We start from the raw sequence: 21,266 nt of genomic DNA on the forward strand, positions 1-21,266 counted from the left end.
TGTGTAAGTTTTTTTGTATCAAAATCATCACTACTAATAGTTTTTTGTATCAAAGTCATCACTGAAAAAAAAAAAAAAAAAAAAAAAAAAAAAAAAAAAAAAAAACTATACACAATGTGTAAGTTTTTTTGTATCAAAAATCATCCACTACTACTACTACTACTACAAAAAACATATTGGGTTCGTGACTTCATGTCATAAGAAGCCTTCAAGTGAAACCAATACACTTACCATGCCTCCTTAATCTTTACGTTAGGATATTTGAAAATAAGTGGTAAGTGAGTAACGTTCGTGAGGGCGTTGAGATCTTATAAATCTTGACCCATGGCGGAAATTTTTATCTCCAGCCAACGAATGGCATCTCGAGCACCAAGGCTTTGTTTTCCCTTTTTTGCTGATCCAACAGGTCAATGACGAGGAAAATAATGGTATTTACTACATAAATTTTAGTTTTATACCTCGTCAAAATTTTACATACACTTTTTTTTTTTTTTCCAAATGGATTTATTGAAAAACCAATATAAAATACACCTTCAAGAAACACTCATTTTCACAATTGTTCATATTTTAAAAATATGTATTTTCCATATTTTAAAAAAAGCTAAGTAATACCTGTTTGAGGAATGATAATCATATGGGTAGGTTTTGAGAGCAACATCTAATAGCAGTCAGGTGGTTTATGAGAACTGTAGCATCTGGTACCAGATACAAACCCCAAGAGTAGCTCTGGGCGGCTGTCGTTCTTCCAAGTTCCGCACCTCATGCTGCAACATTGAGCAGTAAGAGACTGCATACCATCCAAACGTCTAGATTCTTTCTTTTGCTGAGGAACAGACAGTAAACCTCTTCTCTGTTGGTGAAGCTGAGGATTCACGGACTTGTTCCTTCCTAGGAGAGAGAGAGAGAGAGAGAGAGAGAGAGAGAAGAGAGAGAGAGAGAGGAGAGAGAGAGAGAGAGAGGAGAGAACAATCATATGAGTAGCAAAATATTATTATCAAACACCAGCTACTGTCTTGTGTTTACAATAAAAAAAAAAAAAAAAAAAATCCAATAAACAGTTTTACCAAGAAAATATTCCATAAACTCAAGCACTTAGTAAACTTCTATCTGAACCAAAGTTAATGGTTGGAAGCTTAAAATTTTTGAGAATTACATACCTTGTTTAAATAAGAACTGTGTTTCTTCCAGAAATGGATAAACTCCAATTCTTACCTGATCATTTTCTTTTGTTCTGATTTTTTTCATTATCAACTCCTTCCATGGAAAACCTATATACACCAGCATTATCACACCACAAAGGAGTGTTCTGATCGAGCACTCATCTCTTTCCCCTAACTTGCAGAGCCTTTCTATCGGAGGGAGTACCTGATAATGATGGATAATCCAAGAAAATAATACAAGATAAAAAATAATAAAAATAACCAAAAAAATTTGTAACTATTTGTATTTTTCATAACTACAAACCTGAGGTCTTAACATAGGATTTACTAGCGCCAAGCTGGAAACCGGTAGAATTAAAATACACTTGTGAGATCCAGGGACTAATGGCATCTTATACCAGGTCACGGGGCATGTATACCCAGCATGCCCACGGCTACCTTGTGACCCCATCAGTTATATTTTCTAACCAGTTTAGACTGCTAGAGGGGGGTTCGAGGTGGGCCTTTAACTGTTAGACCCTCAGGTTTGTTAGTTATGAAAAATACAAATTAGTTACAAATTTGGTATTTGTTTCATACACGAAACAACCTTCGGTCTTAACATTAGGATAGACTTACTATTGGAGGGAGGTAAGTCTTTACAACTGACTGGGGAGTTTGCCACCTTTATCCATTTCGAATATATAGGGAATTCTAAGAGGAAATGGAACAATGAACCTAGGACCAAAGAATATAAGCGGATCTATTGGTTTTCCTCCCCACTGGGTGTAAGATACCATTCTACTGTTTACTCTTTTGCCCTTGCAACTGGATCCACCTTCACCCCTCTTTCCTATTGATCCAGAGGGGTGTGTTGCTACTGAAAATTATATCATCAGCTAAGATAGCTTTTCACAGTATGGCTGACCATCTCACCTGCATCTAGTCGTTCCAAGCACTGACGGTACTCTCCTTCTATTGCCCGTAGTTAAAGGAGTAGGAAGAAAGTAGTAAGAAAAAAGACCAGTCATCCCTTCATTCTACTTTCATACCCTTCATCTTAGACTAGACGCAAACTGAACACCGCCAGGGGGCACTGGTATGAACTATATCACTTGTTGGGGGGGGGTGCCGCCACCACTGGACACAAGGAAAAGGTGTCCAAGGATCCCTATGGGCAACATCTTTCAAATAAAATGAGGTGAAAGTTGTTTGGCGCTTCCACACAACCAGCTTTCAGAATTTTATCCACGACATGTTCTTCTTAAATGCCAGGGAAGCACTCACCCCTGATGTCATGAGCTCTAGCTCCACCTGGCTATCTGACCCCTGTCTTCTGCCGTATAAGCATCTCTGATCGTCTCCCTTAGCCAAAATGATATTGTATTCTTGGACACTTCCTTCTTGTTCCGTCCTGTACTTACGAACAAACCTCTGGCACCCCGGCCTGAGGTGCCTTGTTCTCTTTAAGTACTCCCTTGTGCCCTGACGGGGCACAGGAGCATCTCAGCTTTGTCGTGTCTACAAAGTCTGCCAGGAAGGTATGGTAAAGGAGTCGAATCTGCGTCTACTATTGTTGATTTTGGGGTCTGGCCACGAATTCTGGGACAAACCACACCCACTGCTCTGCCCCTAGTTTTCCTGCCACACCTTCCAGTGATTTGCCAGGGCAACCCCCCACTGGTGTGCCGAGTGATGGGAGGCGCCCATCCTATCTTCTTGAGCCTCTCCCTCTTCCCATATTTGCCCCTTCCTCTGTGTTTCTATTGTGAAAGGGGCCGATGAGTTATCCTCTTTGGGGAAAGGGAGGGTCTTGTGACTCTATTGAGGGGATGCTAGTCTCACTGTCTTCTCCGAGACATCTGCTTGTTGTCTTCCCTCCAAAGGAGTAGTTTTGACTGTTAGAAGTTTTCCTAACTGCCTGTTTGCACCAACCTATCGTTAGTGTCCATCCTTCTTCTATCTATCGCCTCTTCCAGTATGACCTCTGGGCAACAGCAGTTGCGATTCCCAAGATATCCCATTCCTCATTGCTAACAGGGAATCCAAATCCACATTTGCGGCTTAGTCTAGCCATGTTGCATCTCTCCTCATTAGCAGGATATTTGCCCAAACATTGGCACTTACGTTTGTCAGGTACGCAATCGCCTTGGAACCTGACTGTAGTAATCTAATGAACAATGGTTCATCCACTACTTTCCTTGTTGCTTCCGAGGATGCAATTTTCGCCACTGCTGTTGACCAAAGGTCTAACCAGGAAGCAGCCTGAAAGACAGAAGAAGCTGTTGCTTCTAACGTAGCAGCCTCTTGGTACGTCATCGAAGGGCCAACTCCATTTTAACCTGATCCAAGGTTAATCCAGGCTTAACCTTACAACATTAGGGTTAAGGTTCATTTGGGTTCTAGACAGCAAAGGGACCTTCAGTGTCGTATAAATATTTTTCCTTTGCTTTATCATTGGGGGGAGGGGAATAAATTTAAATGATCTATTAGATCTTTAAGGAATTTATCCCTCTGCAATCTTTGCGTTTACGTGTTGCAAGACCGATTTCCGCATGACTCGAACAAGGCAATTCTACGACACCTTGGTATCCCTCTTTAGTCCAAAAAAGCCCATGTCAATTCCAGGAGGAAGCATACTGGCCGGTGTTTCTGTCTTCTCCGAAAAGCTTATTGAATTGACGAATCAAATCAATAACCCCTGCATACGAGGCCAGAAACTCTTGGGTTTTTTCCTCCTTCCTCCGGCTCTAGGGTGTACCACTCTCCGTCACAAGGGATGTTGTTCTCGCCTCTATCTTCTGAGACGGCCCGGAATTCCACGGCCGCCTGCCCCATACGCCGCGGTCTCTTTGATCTTTGCTGGCCGCTGTTGGCTTCGATCCCGATAGTCAGCAGGGAACGAGAACGTCTCACTCTTCTCTGCTCACGGATCTAGAGCGAGAATCTCGTCTAGATCTCCAAGATGAAGCTCCCTTAAGACAGAGATAAGTTTCGTCTCTATTAGCATTGGCATAGTTTTCGAGCGTCGGCGAGCCCGCCCTCGACCTTCTATCCAGAAACGGACACTGCCTTCCAGAACGTATCCGCCCGAGGTTGCCAACTCGTCTATTTTTTCTTTTCGTACTTTTACTCGGAGCCTTATCGTCCTTCGTACGTATTTTGAACGCCTTACGGGCTAAACTGGGACCTGCATTCTATCCTCTGCTGCACCTTTCGCCGCCAACGTCGATTTTACCACCAGGTATCGCAGTTTTTGCGATCCGAACTGGCAACTCCGCCTCGGCCGCTAGCTCGCCGGCCGTCATCTCTCTCTCGCTCGTTCGGATTCTTGCGAACGGCTTTTCGTCTGCCAACCTTGTGGCTTAATAGCCACTGGGGGGGATTTTCCGACCTTCTTGCTGACTTGGAAATGACAAGTCTTGGTCCGAAGAAGAGGAAGAATTGATTCTTCTCCTCTTAGCCCGAGGATCCGCCAGGAACTCCCGAATCCTCCTCCAACGCTTGACTGGCGCTCGCCGTGACGTTATCGACTTAGCGATGACGCCGAACTAGAGGAAGAAGAACGAAGAAGGCGAATCACAACTTTTTCTTTTTGTCTCTCTTATTCATTCTCTTCTCTATATCCTGAATTTCTGCATTCCAGTTTGCATTGACGGGTCAGAAGGCGTATTAGCGTCTGGGTGCAGCGAAAAAAAGGGCGAGAATCGGTCCTGTGACGTCATCACGCTGCCATATCAGAGTGTGACGTTATGTTGTGACGTCATCCCTCTCGAGGTAGAGACTGAGTGGTTTCTGCTGGCAACGCACGTTTTGCTGCCAATCTACTCCCACGATTCGCGCAATCAAAAACTGTAAATATCTGAGTGGGAGGTGGGTGATGAAGCCGCGGCATTTCCCATAAATTGCAAGCCCGGGGGATGAGGAACATTCAGCGCTGCCGGACCCTGCTGGAACCGTGACCGTAACATATAATGCGCAAGCAGACCATCCCAGGTTGGTACGCCTGGTAGGCCTAGCGCTGACCATGTACCATCTACCCTAGCGCTTTGAGTAGCAGAGCCTGGAACAAAGATGGCGGATCTCCCCCTCTACTGCTGGGAACAAAGGAGAGCAAATTAAATTTTCATAATTACCCAAGGGGCCCCTCCTGACGTTTCCGATACAGAACCCGCTAGGAGAAACCGAAGGGGTATGAGACAAATTCAAAAGCAGGTGGAGAAACATATGGAGCAGCCTGGGTTTATTACCGATACAAAAGAGAAGCCGGTAAGGTTTGGTCATCCAAAGATGGGTCGTACCCCCTTCCTTTGTATTGGCTTTTTCCCATAGAACTTCTTCCACTGTTCCACCGACCAAACGCGACAAACAGAACACGGATTGAGTAAACCGTACATACCGTTTTTCCCTGCACCTACTACACGTTGGATGAGGATCCGTCGACACCGAAGTTAGGAACCTAGAACATGGAAAGCACTGACTCCTGGGGTCATTTCCTTTGTCTCCTCTTCGAAACGGTAGACGATCCGATGTTGAGGCAAAATTCTCCCATCATACCACGTATACACTCTTACCCACACACTGATCACACTTGGGAGAAAGAAAAGGAATGAAAAATAAAAAATGAAATGGATAACGAACGGGCAAACTGAAAAAACCGGCTTTAAATGAGATAGACAGTAACACGTTCTTATCTTAAAGGCGGTAGGAAAATAACTGATGGGTCACAGGTAGCCGTGGGCATTCTTTGGGTATACATGCCCCGTGACCTGGTATAGATGCCATTAGTCCCTGGATCTCACAAGTGTAATTTTAATTCTACCGGTTTCCAGCTTGGCGCTAGTAAATCCTAGTAAATCCTAATGTTTAAGACCGAAGGTTTGTTTTTCGTGTATGACAAATAAAAGCATTAGTTTCCATCCAGACCCCTGAGTCTAATAAAGGCTCCCCTTGGGCTGGTCCAGCAATATGGTAACTGACTATAAATAACATCACTGTATATCACAGTACAGTTTAACAATGAGATAGATTTAACATGTTAGCTTAAAAAAATTAAATACAAAATTTACTTCTTTCAATATCTAACATCCTTTAGTTTTTCAATCTTATGGTAATAAAAAAATAATCATCAAATAACAGATTAACACTGATGACAAAATGTGACAGGAAAGTGAAGTTAATCAGAGAAGTAGAAATATGGAAGGGGCAGGATGCAGACAGGAAGGCAGCCTGGAAAGCAAAGAGGACATGGATAATGACCTGGACCAAGAGAGGAATTTTGTTTAAAAGTCCAGAAGAGACAAAAAAAGAGAAAGGAAAGAACTTACACAATTGACAATTTTAATAATGTATTTTTCCATAATAACAAACCTGAGGTCTTAACATTATGATAATAATCTAGCAAAAGCTGGAAATCCGGGGAGGGAAAAAAAAAAAGTGTGTGAACCAAGTTTGACAAGATGGTAGGGTAGCATACAATTTAACCAGACCCATGAGTTAAAAACATTATTAACTTTATTATATGGGGATATGACAAAGGTTTTTGAAATATAAAGGATCGTTACTTCATATACTGCAACACACTGTAATTATTATTATTATTTCATTAAATAGAATGGTTGTTTGGATGCTGTTGAGTCTGTATTGCCGTTTCTCAATCTCTCGAATGAGTTTTTTGTAGCAGTAGGTAAATCATAGTGTTATCCATAGTTTATTTAATCCTTGATGTTTTGGTAGTACTACTCTCTACCATTTCGTCATAAGGCAAATGAAGTCCAGGGGTACACTTATGCCATATTTTGTACCTGTAAAATGGGCTTACAGAATTTTAGGCTGGGAGCTGATGACTCTGGGAGTGTCTGGCTGAATGGTGAATTTGCTCATTGGCTGGCACCACATCCCTTCCACATGTTTTTTTTACGATATAAATGAGAGAGAAAAGATATTCTGCTACAATTCTGAAGAACTTCAAATTTAGAGACATGTGTGTGCTGGCATGGTAAGTAGGAATCAGTGTATGTAGTAAGAGATCTTCTGGTAATGGTGTACTTTCCATGCACTCCACCATAGTATCCTGGACTGTCTTTCCTTCAACTGAATGTTGAACTATATCAAATCACTTCTTCACGAACACCCTGTGAATCTGAATATACCAATCAATACTACTATTTTTATCAAAACTTACTTACATATCCCTTCTAGCTTAAGGTTTACATTTAGAGGAGCAGACGGAGTGCCATTTAGGTGGGGGAATCACTTAATTTTTTTTTTTTCTTTTTTTTCCAGTGTCCTGTATCATGGATTTTATGCCAATACAGCATTACATTTTTAATTAAAAAACTAACCCTGAGGATTAGTTCCAACTGGGAAAAAAAAAAAAAAAACTATTAGGCATGGCCATGGTTTAATCGTCTTCAGTTTTCATCTACCGTTGCCATGCAACTATTTCAAGCGCAAGAAGAGGAAAAAAATTTAAAATACAAGTGTACTAAATTACTCAACATTAACATGGGCTACAAAGTGTGCTTACAATTCCTTAGGTGATCTAAATCAACTCTTAAGAGGTTTAGAAGTTTGGCAGTAGCTGTCCACATTGAATCTGCAGTTTTGATGCACAGGTGAATCACTTCATCTTCACGTTTCAACCAATCACAAGCAACAAACACCGCTGCCAACATTCCTTCTTGACCAATAAGCTGAAGGTGTTCCCCAGCAGTGAGACCTTCCCACTGATCAGATTCAATTTTCACATCCTGTAAATATGTATTCCCAATGAAGTCAGTGCTGAAGTGAAGGTTCTCACCAACAAAATTTGGAAATAATGAAAAAAACTAGCACTACAACCTATATAGATATAGTATTCTCAGTCATCTCAAGAAAGAAAAAATGAAGGATCTTCAAAATTTCACTGAAAATTGTAGTGTATAAAGAAAATAACTTGACCTTAGACACTGATACTAATTCTATTAGATGGTTAGCTTTGGCAATGCCTGTGTTCAAATTAAGAAATTTTACTGAATAAGAAAAGAGTATAACTGACTACAATATACATACTGCCAATCAAATAAGTTAGTGGTTTTTGTCAATTTTGTAACTGCTTCCTACCTAAAAAATGACAATTTGTCCAAAATTGCATTTTTTCCTAACTATACAAACCTGAGGTCCTTTTACAATAGGAAGGTACTAGCGGCAGCTAGATAGGTCGTAAGCTTTCGAACAAGGGGTTCGGTAGTTAACTGCTTGTCCGACAGGCGCGCAGCAGCGCGCGACTGGGAGGTAAACAAATCACTTTGCTTTTGGCCCAAGCAAAAACTGCAGAGTGAGGGGTGCATGAGGTGGGACTATGTGTAAAAGGACCTCAGGTTTGTATAGTTAGGAAAAATGCAATTTTGGACAAATTGTCATTTGTTCCGACACGGCATACAAACCTTCGGTCCTTTTACAATAGGAAGACTCACTTCTTGGTGGAGGAATCTGAGTCTTTTTGTGAACAGACTGGTGTTTCGCCCAACCTTGGAATGCCTCCCTGGTCGTAAGAGCGAGGGAGGGATCCAAGCCTCTGTCCGATTGATCGGGGTGTGCACCGCAGGATCAATGGTCAGACCTCTGGACCAAGTACTAAGAGAGAGGCAAGCGTATCTCTTCGTACCAGCAAACAGAACAAGTTCCTATTTGCAAGAGGCAACTAAAGTTATGGTTTGTCTCTTGTTGGCATCCACTTCCCCCCCCTTGTAGGAGGAAGTGGTGGATATTCGCTCCCATCCCTAGTGATAGGGATAGGATGGGGCTCTGTCGAGTAGCTCACCGGCATCTCGTCCTTATCCAGCAAGGTGATGACCGTATCCCTCTACCCACAGGTAGAGGGGAGAAAAAGATAGGAAGAGAAAGCCAGTCACTCTCTCATTCACTTATCTATTTCTTACAGTCACACCAGGACTCGATGCTGTTCAGCCTGCTAGGGTCTGGGTTAGCTCACGTGTTGAGCAGCCACCACGGGTCCCAAGAAAACGATCCAAGGACCTGTGGCAATATCCAAAAGGTAGAAGGAGGTGCCAGTGGTCTGGTTGTACCAGACCCCTGCCTTCAGTACCTGCGCCACGGAGAAGTTCTTGTGTAACTCGAGGGAGTGTACTTCTAGGTCATCTTGGTGCTGACGAAGAGTCTTCAACACTCAGCCTGGGATGTCGAGTTTCTTCAGAAAGCGCGGTCGCGCTTTCACAGGACAAAGCAGCATCTCCTTCGCATCGAAGGCGGTGAAGTCCATTAGGGAGGGGATTGTGAAGGACTCTAACCGATCGTCAGGAACCAAGGGTTCTGAGTCTTCGCTACGAAGTCGGTACGAAATCGAGCGTCACGAATCCCCATCCCCTGGATGCTTGACTTCGCAGGAAAAGTCATGCAATTACCTCAGAGGAAAAGAAGGGAATGGTCGTATGACCTATCCCTCTTCTCGACTTCGGTGATGTCCTGTACCCATACTGGTCTATTCGTCTGCAGCGAAGTGTCTCACATTCTCCTATCCCCATGCAGTGAAGTTCTTCTCGGTAGTGGATAGGACACCGACACTCAATGGTGGGTGTCGATGGTATGGGTACTGTGACAAGCCGTTAGGACGAAGAAAGACTGTTATGGAACAAACCGAACTAAGTCCACAGCGAAGTTCGTAACAGACTTGGGCGCTCTGACAGCTGCCGACTGACTGCGTTCGGTAGGAGGCAAGTTGTCCAAGCACCCGAGCAAGTCACGTGACCTTCGCCTTAAAAGGGTTATGCCAAGAGACTAAACAATAATTTGTTCGTCACCGATGCCAGAAGGCGAGGTGATGATTCTCTTAAGGCATGTGCCCAACAGGCGAAAGTCAATTGCCTTCTAGAGACCGAGGTGATTATATATTGTATAATTGTTATGGGTATAGATAAGTGTGATTATATATTGTATAATTGTTATGGGTATTTTATGCAATGTTGAAATATGGTGGGTGTCCTATATATAGACAACATGTGGTAGATTCTAGAAGGTGTCTGTTGATGTATTTAAGTTGTGTTGTGACGTCATAGGACGTGTCTCTGACAAGATGGCGGCGGCTCGGCAGGATGTAAACAATAACACGGGGAGCAGAAGAAAGCACGTGTTGGTGGTGTGTTGGTGGTAGGGAGAGCTCTCTGTCTGGTAGGAGTTGTTTTTTGGGTCGTAAGTCTTGTGGTGCTGGGTGTTTTTAAGGTGATTTCTGGAGTGTACTGGAGTTGGAGAAAGCGTACAGGTGGGTAGATTATTCATTTTTATAGAGAAAGAAAGGAGTTAGGCTAGGCCAAAATTCAAACCTGGTAGCAGAGCGTGGTTGATCAAAGATGCCTGGATCCGACAGTGAACAAAGGGAGACTACTAGATGGAGAAGGAATGTCCTAGGTTTAGCGGGATACAAGAAGAATACAAAGAATGGAAAGGTCAAGCCGAAGATTGGCTATTGTTGTATGGAGAAGATACAAAATACCCGGCGATAGAAATGAGAATGAGCTTAAAAGGGAAAGCCCGAGAGCTGTAGTGGAAGCATTAGATAAAGATAAACTTACTGGTACAGAGGGTCCAAAGTTAATCCTAGAGAAACTAGATAAAGCCTATCTAAAAGACTCGGTAATGGAGAATTACGGTAGAATAAAAAGATACCTTCTAATAAGAAGAGAATCTAGTGAAAATATGGCGGACTATTTAATTAGATACGAGAAGGCAGCATCTGAGTGTGAAAGAGCAATGGGGAAAGGCGCGCTTGAAGGCGAAGTCAAGGGGTATCATGTAATAGAGCAAGCAAATCTCACGGAAAATCAAAAACAAATGGTATTATCGGCTTGTGGGCAAGAAAAGCTAGAGTACGGAACAGTGTCGCAAACAATGAAAAGACTATTTGAGGGATTAGGGACTAAAGAGGAACGGGAATGGTGGGGTTCGTCAGAAGGCAATGCCAGTTCTGGGAGAGGGAGGGAAACCAAAGATATCGGGGAAGATGGACCGAGGAAGGGGTGGTAGAAATCCTATAAACAAAGAAGGGAAGGTAACAGTATGTGCAATATGCAGCTCAGAATGGCATTGGGCTAGGGATTGTCCTCAGAATTTTCATAATAGGAAGAAAACTGAAACAAGACTAGAAGAAAATAAGGTAAAAACAGAAAATGGGACAGAAGAAGAAGAGGTTATAGTAGGAGAAGTTAATAAAATAGTGGAAGCATCATGGGAGGGTTGGTTGATGCAATTTTGGACACAGGGTGTAAATCAACAGTTTGCGGGGAATTGTGACTAGCACGTATTGTCATGGATTTTGAGTCAGGAAGAGTTGAGGAGAATGAGGGACACTAGGACAGAGTCTAATAAGTGTTTAATTTTGGTGAGACATCTTATAAGTCCAGAGGAATAATAGAAATACCTGTGATACTAAAAAACAGAAAGTTTTATTTGAAGACGGAAATTCTGCAAGGTGATATACCCTGGCTGATAGGTAAGCAAACCATGAGTAAAATGGGTATGACCCTAAATTTGAAAGAAAATTGTGTCATAGTAGAAGTATTAGGGGAATGAAAGTAGAGTTAAGAGAAGACGAACAGGGTCATTTAAGAGTGCCTATAAGGAGGAGGAAGGTAGAAGAATTATTACTGGAGGGTTGGAAGGGAAAGAATCCGAGGGAAATTAAGAACACAATGAAGAAATTACATTTACAGTTTGGTCATGGAAGTGGAGATAAAATATGGAAGCTAACAGAGGAAGCACAATGGAGTAATGGGTTAATCGAAAAGAAAAAGAGGAGGAAATAAGAAGTTACTAACGGAACTGCATTAAAAATTGTGAGGTTTGTAAAAATACAAAAGAAACCCCGCCAAACCGGTAGTAGGCTTTTCTTGGAGTAAAACGTTCAATGAAGTCGTAGCGATGGATGTGGGAGAGATAGAAGAGAGAAAGTTCTTGGTAATAGTGGATATGGCAACGAGATATTGTCAGGCCTGTTGGATAAAAGATAAGAAACCAGAAACTATAATAAAGATACTTTTTGAGTGCTGGTTTGCTATATTTGGAGCACCCTCCAAAATATTGTCAGATAATGGGGGAGAATTTCAAAATGAAAAAGTAAGGAGGATGGCAGAAAAATGGAATATTAAAGTATTAGCCACAGCATCAGAATCTCCGTGGAGCAACGGATTATGTGAAAAGACCGTAGGCATGATCAAGGGAAGTAAGGAAGATGATGGAGGAAGAGGAAGTAGATTGGTCCCTAGCTTTGAAATGGGTAGTGAGTGCTAGGAACTGTTTAATGAATAATGGAGGTTTCTCTCCAACCAATTAGTATTTGGAAAAAACCCTTCTTCCACTGCCCCTAACCATAATAGGAGAAGAAAGTTCTAGTCCTGCAAGCAGAGAAAAAAGGGATGGAAGAGGGTATGGGTAAGGGACACACTGAATGCAATGCACAAGGCCAGAGAAGCATTTTATAAAAAATGAGTCCTGTAATAAAATAAGAATAGCGCTAAACAAAAACATCAGAGAACATAAATTTGAAGAAGCAGTGGTAGGAGATGAGGTATTCTATAAGAGGGAAAATGAAAATGAATGGAGAGGACCTGCTCAGGTAGTGGGAGTATCGGGGAAAACAATAATAGTCAAACATGGGGATTCTTTAAGAGAAGTAGCTAGGATACATGTGACAAGGATTCAACGACGATCACCAGATACAGAAGAGATACGGCTAGAATAGATAAATCCCATGGGGTGAAAGGTAGGTCAGATGGCCCAAATGAAGGGAAAGTAGATTGGCTGGAAGGAGAGGAGATAATGGGTGAGAGAAGGAATGCAGACACAGAAGAGACTATAGAAGAGAGGTGATAGAGGAAACAGTGGGAAGATAACGGGCAGTGGGTCAATAGAAAGCGAGTTAATGGAAGAGATACCAAAATTCAAAAAGGGAAATAGAGTTAGGGCTATAAACAATGATACAGGACAAGTAGAAGAATGGACTATTTTAGGTCTTGCAGGAAAAAGATCAAGCCAAGCATGGGCTGATTCGTACAATATACGAGACTCACAGTCAGGTGACAAAGGGTGGGTTAACTTGAGGGATTATAGTCAGGTAGAAAAAATTGAAGATGAAGAGGAGGTGTTGCTGGGATTTGAAAATAGAAGCATAATGGAAGCTAAAGAAAAGAACTTCTAAGTTGGAGAGATAACCAGGTATATGAGGAGGTAAATGATGTTGGACAAAAAGCTATATCTACAAGATGGATAGTAACTGAAAAGATAAAAGGGGGGGAAAGGATATGTAAAGCAAGATTGGTAGCTAGAGGGTTTGAAGAAGAAATGGCTGAGTGGGAAAAGGATGCTCCCACATGCAATGCTGAAATTTTAAAATTCTGTCTAACCATAATAAAGGTGAAAAATTGGAATTGTTATACATTGGATGTCAAAACTGCATATTTACAAGGTGACGAGATACAAAGAGAAGTGTACTTGAAGCCACCAAGGGAAGATGGTTGGAGGGGATTATGGAAGTTGAAGAAAACAGTCTATGGCTCAAGGATGCAGCAAAAGCATGGTATTGTAAAGTGGTGAAAGTAGTGAAGGAGCTTCAAGGTGAGAGAAGTAGACTAGAACCTAATATATTCTTTTGGAAAAAGAACAATAATTGGAAGGCATTTTGTGTACACCACGTAGATGATTTTTGCTACGGAGGACTGAAGGATTCTTAAAGGAAACGATTGGGAGATTGAAAGGGAAATTGCAAGTAGGAGAACAAGAGAGTAAAAGGTTCAAGTATATAGGAGTAGTAATAGAGCAGAAGGAGAATAGATTTTCCCTTAATCAGTGGCAGTATATAAATTCCATAAGAGAACCAGAGGCTAGAAGATATACGGGTAATAGAGTGCTAGAACAAAAAGAGTTAACAGAGTACAGATCAGTGGTAGGACAGCTGAATTGGGTATCACTACACACGATGCCAGAAATATCATATGATATTAGCGAATTAAGTAAAGCATTTAAAGAAGGAACAAACTCAGGATATGAAGAAACTTATTAAAATTGTGAGAAAAACTAAGAGCATGATGGGCGAAGTTACAATAAGTGAGATGGAAGAAGAAAGGGTTGGTTTATTGGGAAGCCTATGCAGACGCTTCATTTGGAAACATAGAAGATGGCCATACTCAACTGGGTTATATTATTTCTTTGACAGATGGGAAGAGGAGAAGTCCCATATGGTGGAAGTCTAGGAAATCCAGGAGAGTGGCAAAATCCACCATTGAGGCTGAAGCCCTGAGTGTTGGGGAAGCTGTAGAAGGATTGATATATTTCAAGCATTTGTGGAAGAGTAGTAGGAGGGAGAAATTTAGAAGCCTTGGTTAACACTGATAGTAAAACACTAATGACGCCATCAAATCGAGCATGGTGTAAGTAGCAAGAGATTAAAAAATAGATATTGCTGCAATAAGGGAAACATGAATCCGGGGAAATAAAGGAGGTGAGATGGATAAAAGGAAAGGAGCAAGTGGCTGATGTATTAACTAAAGCAGGAGTTTCAGGGGAATGTATTAGAAAATTATGTAGAGGGTAAAGAGTTGGAGGACGAAGGAAATTAAGAGGGGAATACTAGGTTAGGAAACAGTCGGAGGGGAGGGAGAAAGAGATAAGTGTGATTATATATTGTATAATTGTTATGGGTATAGATAAGTGTGATTATATATTGTATAATTGTATGGGTATTTTATGCATTGTTGAAATATGGTGGGTGTCCTATATATAGACAACATGTGGTAGATTCTAGAAGGTGTCTGTTGATGTATTTAAGTTGTGTTGTGACGTCAACTGTGACGTCATAGACAAGATGGCGGCGGCGTCGGCAGGATGTAAACAATAACACGGGGCAGAAGAAAGCACGTGTTGGTGTGTGGTGGTTGGTAGGGGAGAGCTCTCTGTCTGGTAGGAGTTGTTTTTTGGGTCGTAAGTCTTGTGGTGATGGTGTTTTAAGGTGATTTCTGAGTGTACTGGAGTTGGAGAAAGCGTACAGGTGGGAGTAGATATTCATTTTTATAGAGAAAGAAAGGAGTTAGGCTAGGCCAAAATTCAAACGAGGTCCCTGATGGCAAGATATCTCATAGTATAGTTGATTCTCAGCTAAGGAGAAACAACACTATGTGTCGTTGAAGACGAAGGTTGGTACAGAAAAAGCAACCTACGTCTTCACGGCTGAACCGAGAGAAGATTCTCAAGATTCTGAACCTGTGCTACAAAGACTGAGAACGCTAACGCTATTCATTGCTGTCCGGTGAGGATCGTAGTTGCAATAAAGCGGAGCGCTTTTCAGTAATGAAGACAGGGAAAATACTGCCTGAAGAACTGCTTCTCATGGGCTGAACATTTGGAAGTAGAGCTGTCAGGTCGGAGAGTAGGCGATGTCTTCTGACATATCTGTTAATTCGGGGCGAGCAATGAATAATTGCACACCTACGAATACGAGATATTTTGAAGACAAACTCAGATGTCTGCAAAAATATCATTCGCATTATTGCTGTGCGATGCAGCGGAAGACTAGTACAGACTTCTGTTACCGTGCGGTAAACAGAAAGATGAGAGAGTCCAAGAGATATCTCTGTTGAAAATTCTCGCAATGTCGAAGGCGATGAAATCGAGCGTCACAGCAGTAGATGGTCCTTCATTATTGCGAGAATCCCCGTTAATCAGAGACCTAAGTCCATGATTGTTGGGCAGACATACGGTTCGGTAGTCAATCAAACCAGGGGAGAGAGAGACGTAACGACCGTGCAACTCCGAGACCTAGCTGATACTGAGCTGCTATCAGGCAGTTCAATACGCAGTAGCTCTCGGTGACATCGTCATCCTGAGTTGCCAGGTAATCCATTTATTCCACGAAGGAATGCGTTCGGCTAGAACCATCGAGCATAAAGAATACGCTCGAGCAATTATATTTAACCGAAACGGATTCGGTAAATACAAAAGCTGATTTGGTGTTGTCGTGACAATACCAAGTATCTAAAATCGAAACTGATAACTGCTGGGAGGTTGCAGGCAACCCCGAGTTGCAGTTCAATTAAGATACAATTCGTCTCGGTCACAAACCGTAGAGTTAACTACGGTATGCGCCTACCCCCCGGACAATTCAACTGTTAAAAGAATCATGTCGCGAGGGTAATATACGTAGTATATTTGTAGGTTCTGTACCACGACCTCCATCCTAAATTCTTTTCCTCTCGAGGAATGAGAATAAGGATTGGAGATCGACCGCCTTCGTTCTCTAGTCAAGAGAGTGAAGGAGAAGTCTTTCCCAAAGGAAAGCTCTTCAATGGTGAACAGAATACCGAAGACGATAGTTCAAGCCAAACTGGAAGTTCCCGTCCGTTCTTCTCTATTCCAGGTTAATCGCCTACTGTGAGATACTCTTCTTTCAGCAGCAGTCTTCTTCCAAATGCTAGAAATTACAGGAATTCGAGCATAAGCGAGGTTCCCGATTATCGTGTAACAATTATCGGGGATTCTCGCTCACTTTGGACCGTGGTCTCGCCTAAGTGTTTGGAGATCGTAAAAAACTCGAACACTCTGAGTGCGCTAGAAATTCCGTAGAATTCTAAGCACTCTGCGAAACCCCCCACCGAATTCGTCAACCGATATCGGCTGGTGGTCCTCTCGATTCCCGTAGAAATCGAGAAAGGGCAGGGATCCCTCCTCAACGACGGGGCTTACGTCAGGTAGGACCCGAAGGTCCCCCCGGTAGCGCAGCCCCTAACGTGGGATCTTACAGAGAAATCTCTGTAGGATCCCTCCCCTTTCCCTCGTAGCCGTAGGAGAGAGGGAATGGAGGGGGAGGAATTGGATACTGGCTCGCCTTCCCAGCGGAACTAGCAGTTGGAGAAGAAAAGGAGCAGCCATCGCCTTACGGCGATGGCCTCTCAGAGCCTGGGAAAACGTATCGTCAGGAGAAAACGTTTTCCCCGAGGAGGGTTACGAACTCATACTGTAGGTAAGGGTCTGCCGCCACTGTGAACGTCGTATGGGTGGGGCTGATCGACACCTGACAGGAGAGAGCCGATACCGTCCTCCGACTCATTCCAGTCCTCGTCGAGGTCAAAACCTCTCAGGAGGACCAAAGGGTATTCAAATACGGTGTCCGAAGACACGTAGAAACGCCTCTGTCGCAGTAGCAGGAGGTGTGAAGTAGCTCTCGATTTTCCGCCGGCCAGAACTGAGAGAGCCTTCTTGTCCGGAGACGAGAGACTACCTGGTTCAACACAGTCGGCAAGCTCCGATCGCGGCAGACCCACCGTCGATTTGGGTTCCCTCTCGGGCCCCAAAACGACTCGAGCCGAGACGTGGCTCTGCTGGTGGGAGCGGCGATCCTTCCCCGAGGTCGTTGTGCTGACGAATCAGCGCCATAACCTCGGCAAAGTTCCTCTGGATCTCGGAAGTCACAGCATCTTGCAGAGTGACCGTTAAGCCCTTCGAACAAGAGCATATTCCGAGAACCTTCCTCCTAAGAAGGGGGAACAGCAACAGCCCTCTCGGTCTTCTCCATCCACTTGCGCATACGTCCTGGCCGGTCCAAGAACCGTGCCTGGCACGTAGGGCGTCGTGGTGGGATCATGAGGGGCGCACCCCTCACGATCACTCCTCAATACCTCGCTCCTCCCGGTGTAACCGAGGAGTTGAAGGTACGGGAGAGGCAGACCTGACGCTCCCTCCTCGCTCGCTGGTAGAACCAGCAGGCTTGGAGGGCTGCAGGCGATCGTCAACCCGCAGTGGCGATCGAGCTGCAGGCCTGGTCGAACCGTCTCGCTGTGGAGAACGGCTGGACTGAGCACAGCGGCCCCGATCTCGAGTGTCATAAGAGCTGGTGCTGGTTGCCGTACCCGATCGCTCTCTTTGAGAGCGACGGTCAGGCGACCTGCAGGCTCCACTGTCACAGTGAGACCGGTGCTTGTCCTCACGGCACGTCACGTCGCTGGTTCCAGCCGTGGCTGGCACCAGCGAACGGGAGGACCTCTTCCCAGCCTCAGCCCGTGGCCGGTCGTGGACCGTCACGTCCCCGGGTAGCCAGCTGGTCGCCGCGAGAGCGAGAGCTGGTCTGGTGAGAGTCGCGTGAGCGGCTGTCACCAGTCTTCCGCCCCGTGCCGTGAACCTGACGCTGAGCGAGCTCAGAGGTCTGGATCCTGGCTGCACGGTCGCCTGGTAGGCGACTGTACACTCGGTACTCCCGCGAACGAGAGGCCGAGACGGACCTGATGCAGTGGCAGAACCACTGACCACCAGGCGAGGAAGTACCGGTGTTAGCCGGTACCCCTCTGGTCCCCGTAGTCTTCTTCCTTGCGGAAGAAGAGACGGGCCCGCACACGAAGGAGCAGGAGGACCAGCGGAAGGAACCCTCCCGTCCCACCGAGGTGAGACGGGTCCCGAGAAGCTCCCGAAGGAGCTTCTTAGGAGGGAGGAGGCAACCTTTCTTCTTCCTCGGCTGTGAAGCCTTAGAAGTCGAAGGGGAAGAGGCGGCAGCCGACGACGATGAAGAAGATGAAGACGACGACGACGACACCTTCCTCCTCTTCTTCGTCAGCTTCCTCAGGACAGACGTAAGATCTGCCATCCAGGGCGGAGCCGGGGCTGCTGTAGCCGAAGCCACAGGGCCCGGACGCACCGTGTACAGACAGACCATAGTCTGGGGTAGTACCACACGAACAGGGACGACGTCAGCAGGTATGGGCTTCTCAGGAACAGCAGGCACAGCCAGCACAGCATCGGTAGGGACAGCCAGCGCAGCAACGGCAGGGACAGCCAGCGCAGCAACGGCAGGGACAGCCAGCGCAGCAACTGCATGGACAGTCAGCCCAGAATCGGCAGGTACGGCAGGCAGCACCGGAAACACAGGAAGTGGAGCAGCAGCCAGCAACATCCTGGTACCGGCGGCAGGTCCAGGGGCGAGCTCTAGGGCAGCGGAAGTGTGGTCGCGGCAGCGCGGCAACCACGAGCGGCGGCGGCACGCCCCCCCTCTCGGTACGGCGAACGGCACTTCACAGCGGCTGTAGGCAAGACTGTTACCACGTGAGGCGAGTACACCAGGTGAGGAGGGACGTCGTCACCTGGAGCGTGGTCACCATCCATGGGTGACCGCAGTAGGCCCAGACATAGAACCGCAGCCCCTGGACACTAGCACGCCCTGCAAATGGAAGGACGCCCATACCTCACCAAGGTCCACCCTCGTGGCAGTAGCACCTGCGGAAACAATAACAGTAGTAGTGATTAGTGGGGGGGAAGTCCCCTCGCGCGGGGGGGTGAGCCCCACACCGAACGAGTGGAAGACCCCGAATACAATTGTAACATCGGGCACCGAGCGCCCTCCCCTGCGCTCGACCGGATCGGCGAGGAGAACAACGCAGATAACCTCCCCCCCCCCCACCCCCCGAAGGGGAAGGGCCATCTGTGGGAGCTGAGCGGGGGGGGGGGGGGGGGGGGGGGGGGTGGTTCTCGTTCTCCACCCCCGCACAGCACCCATGTATCCAACAATAATAATAAGAGCCCGAGAGCAATCGTGCCCTCGGCCCGAATGCAAGGGCATAAGGATCAATTCCCTGACTGAGCGGAACTGAACCAAATAAATATTGATGCAATCAATAATAAAAGAATAAAATGAAAAAGAATCTTGCATTACGATTCACTTCACAATGAATAAGGGCTCGGATCGAGCGCATTTGTGCCCTCGGTACCGAGCGCAAGGGTAAAAGGATCCATTCCCGATTATGAACGGAAACCTGATCCATAATGAATTGATGCAATCAAAAACTATATATGAAAATGAAAAAGAATACTGCGCTTGCGATTTTCACTTCATACAAAATAAAAAGGGGAAGGATCAATTCCGGGAAATAGCGGAAACATTGATCCAAGTAAAATAATGCAATCTCAATAAAATATGAAAATGAAAAAGAACTGCACTTGCGATTTCACTTCATTCAAATAAAAAGGGGAAAGGATCAATTTCCGGGTAAGATCGGAAAACTAATCCAAAATGAGTATTGCTACAATCAAAATAAATATATGAAAATGAAAAAGAATACTGTACTTGCGATTCCACTTCCATACAGAATAAGTTTTCGTGCCGAGCGCATTCGCTCGGCAACGAGCATACAGGTCAAAAAAATATAAATGAAAAGGGCACTTACTTACGATTTTCATCTACACATTTCCAACCAAAATATAAGCTTGGAGCGAGCGCTCCCGCCTCGGCACGAGCATACACAATACGAGGATCATTTCAGGGGAAAATGAATTCCCGCACTTACGCCCTTCAGACCCGGCACTCGGGTAATCGGAGGGCGTGGAGAAACCAAGATCCTTTAATTCGCAATTGAATTCAATGGAAATAAATATGAAATGATTGTACTTACAATTCAGTTTCACTAGATAAATAGAAAAAGAAAAACACAACCATGCGAAAGCAACGACGATGAAGCGGGCAGAGAGCGACGATACACGTCTACACGCCAGCAGGCCGAAAGCAAAAGTGATTTGTTTACCTCCCAGTCGCGCGCGCGCGCCTGTCGGACAAGCAGTTAACTACCGAACCCCTTGTTCGAAAGCTTACGACCTATCCAGCTGCCGCTAGTACCTTCCTATTGTAAAAGGACCGAAGGTTTGTATGCCGTGTCGGAACAAATATATTTACTAAACTACATCTGACCAGGTTTCTCACCTCATCTGTGTCATCATCATCGTCATCTTCTGAACAACACAGCTGAGAAAAGTCTAACTCCTCCTCTTCCTCCTCTTCATCACTAGAAATCATTTCATCATCATCTTTGTCTCCTTTATCATCATTTTCTGAACCTTCCGAGTCACTTTCATCTTCTGCATGTGAGAAAAGAAAATTAAATTTATAAAGTAAAAACCGACATTATTGTATGTTTTATGAAATTACAAAAAACCAACCTAAGTAATAAATACACAAATGCAACACACCATTCTTCTATGGACTAAAAACTAACCTGTCAAAAGGTTGTTTGAGGAAAATTCTGTAAACTTTCTAAGGCCGGCCACATGTGCAGTTTCAACTGACAGTTGTAACTGAACATTTGTAACTGTCAGTTAAGACTGCACGTG

The 21,266-nt window shown here is 44.6% G+C and overlaps 1 pseudogene; it reads right to left on the minus strand.

The window, feature by feature from the left end:
- Nucleotides 1-21,266, minus strand: part of LOC135217587 (nonsense-mediated mRNA decay factor SMG5-like) — a 159,977-nt pseudogene that overhangs the window by 34,412 nt on the left and 104,299 nt on the right.

This window comes from Macrobrachium nipponense, chromosome 7, assembly GCF_015104395.2.
Source record: "Macrobrachium nipponense isolate FS-2020 chromosome 7, ASM1510439v2, whole genome shotgun sequence".
Lineage (NCBI taxonomy): Eukaryota > Metazoa > Arthropoda > Malacostraca > Decapoda > Palaemonidae > Macrobrachium > Macrobrachium nipponense.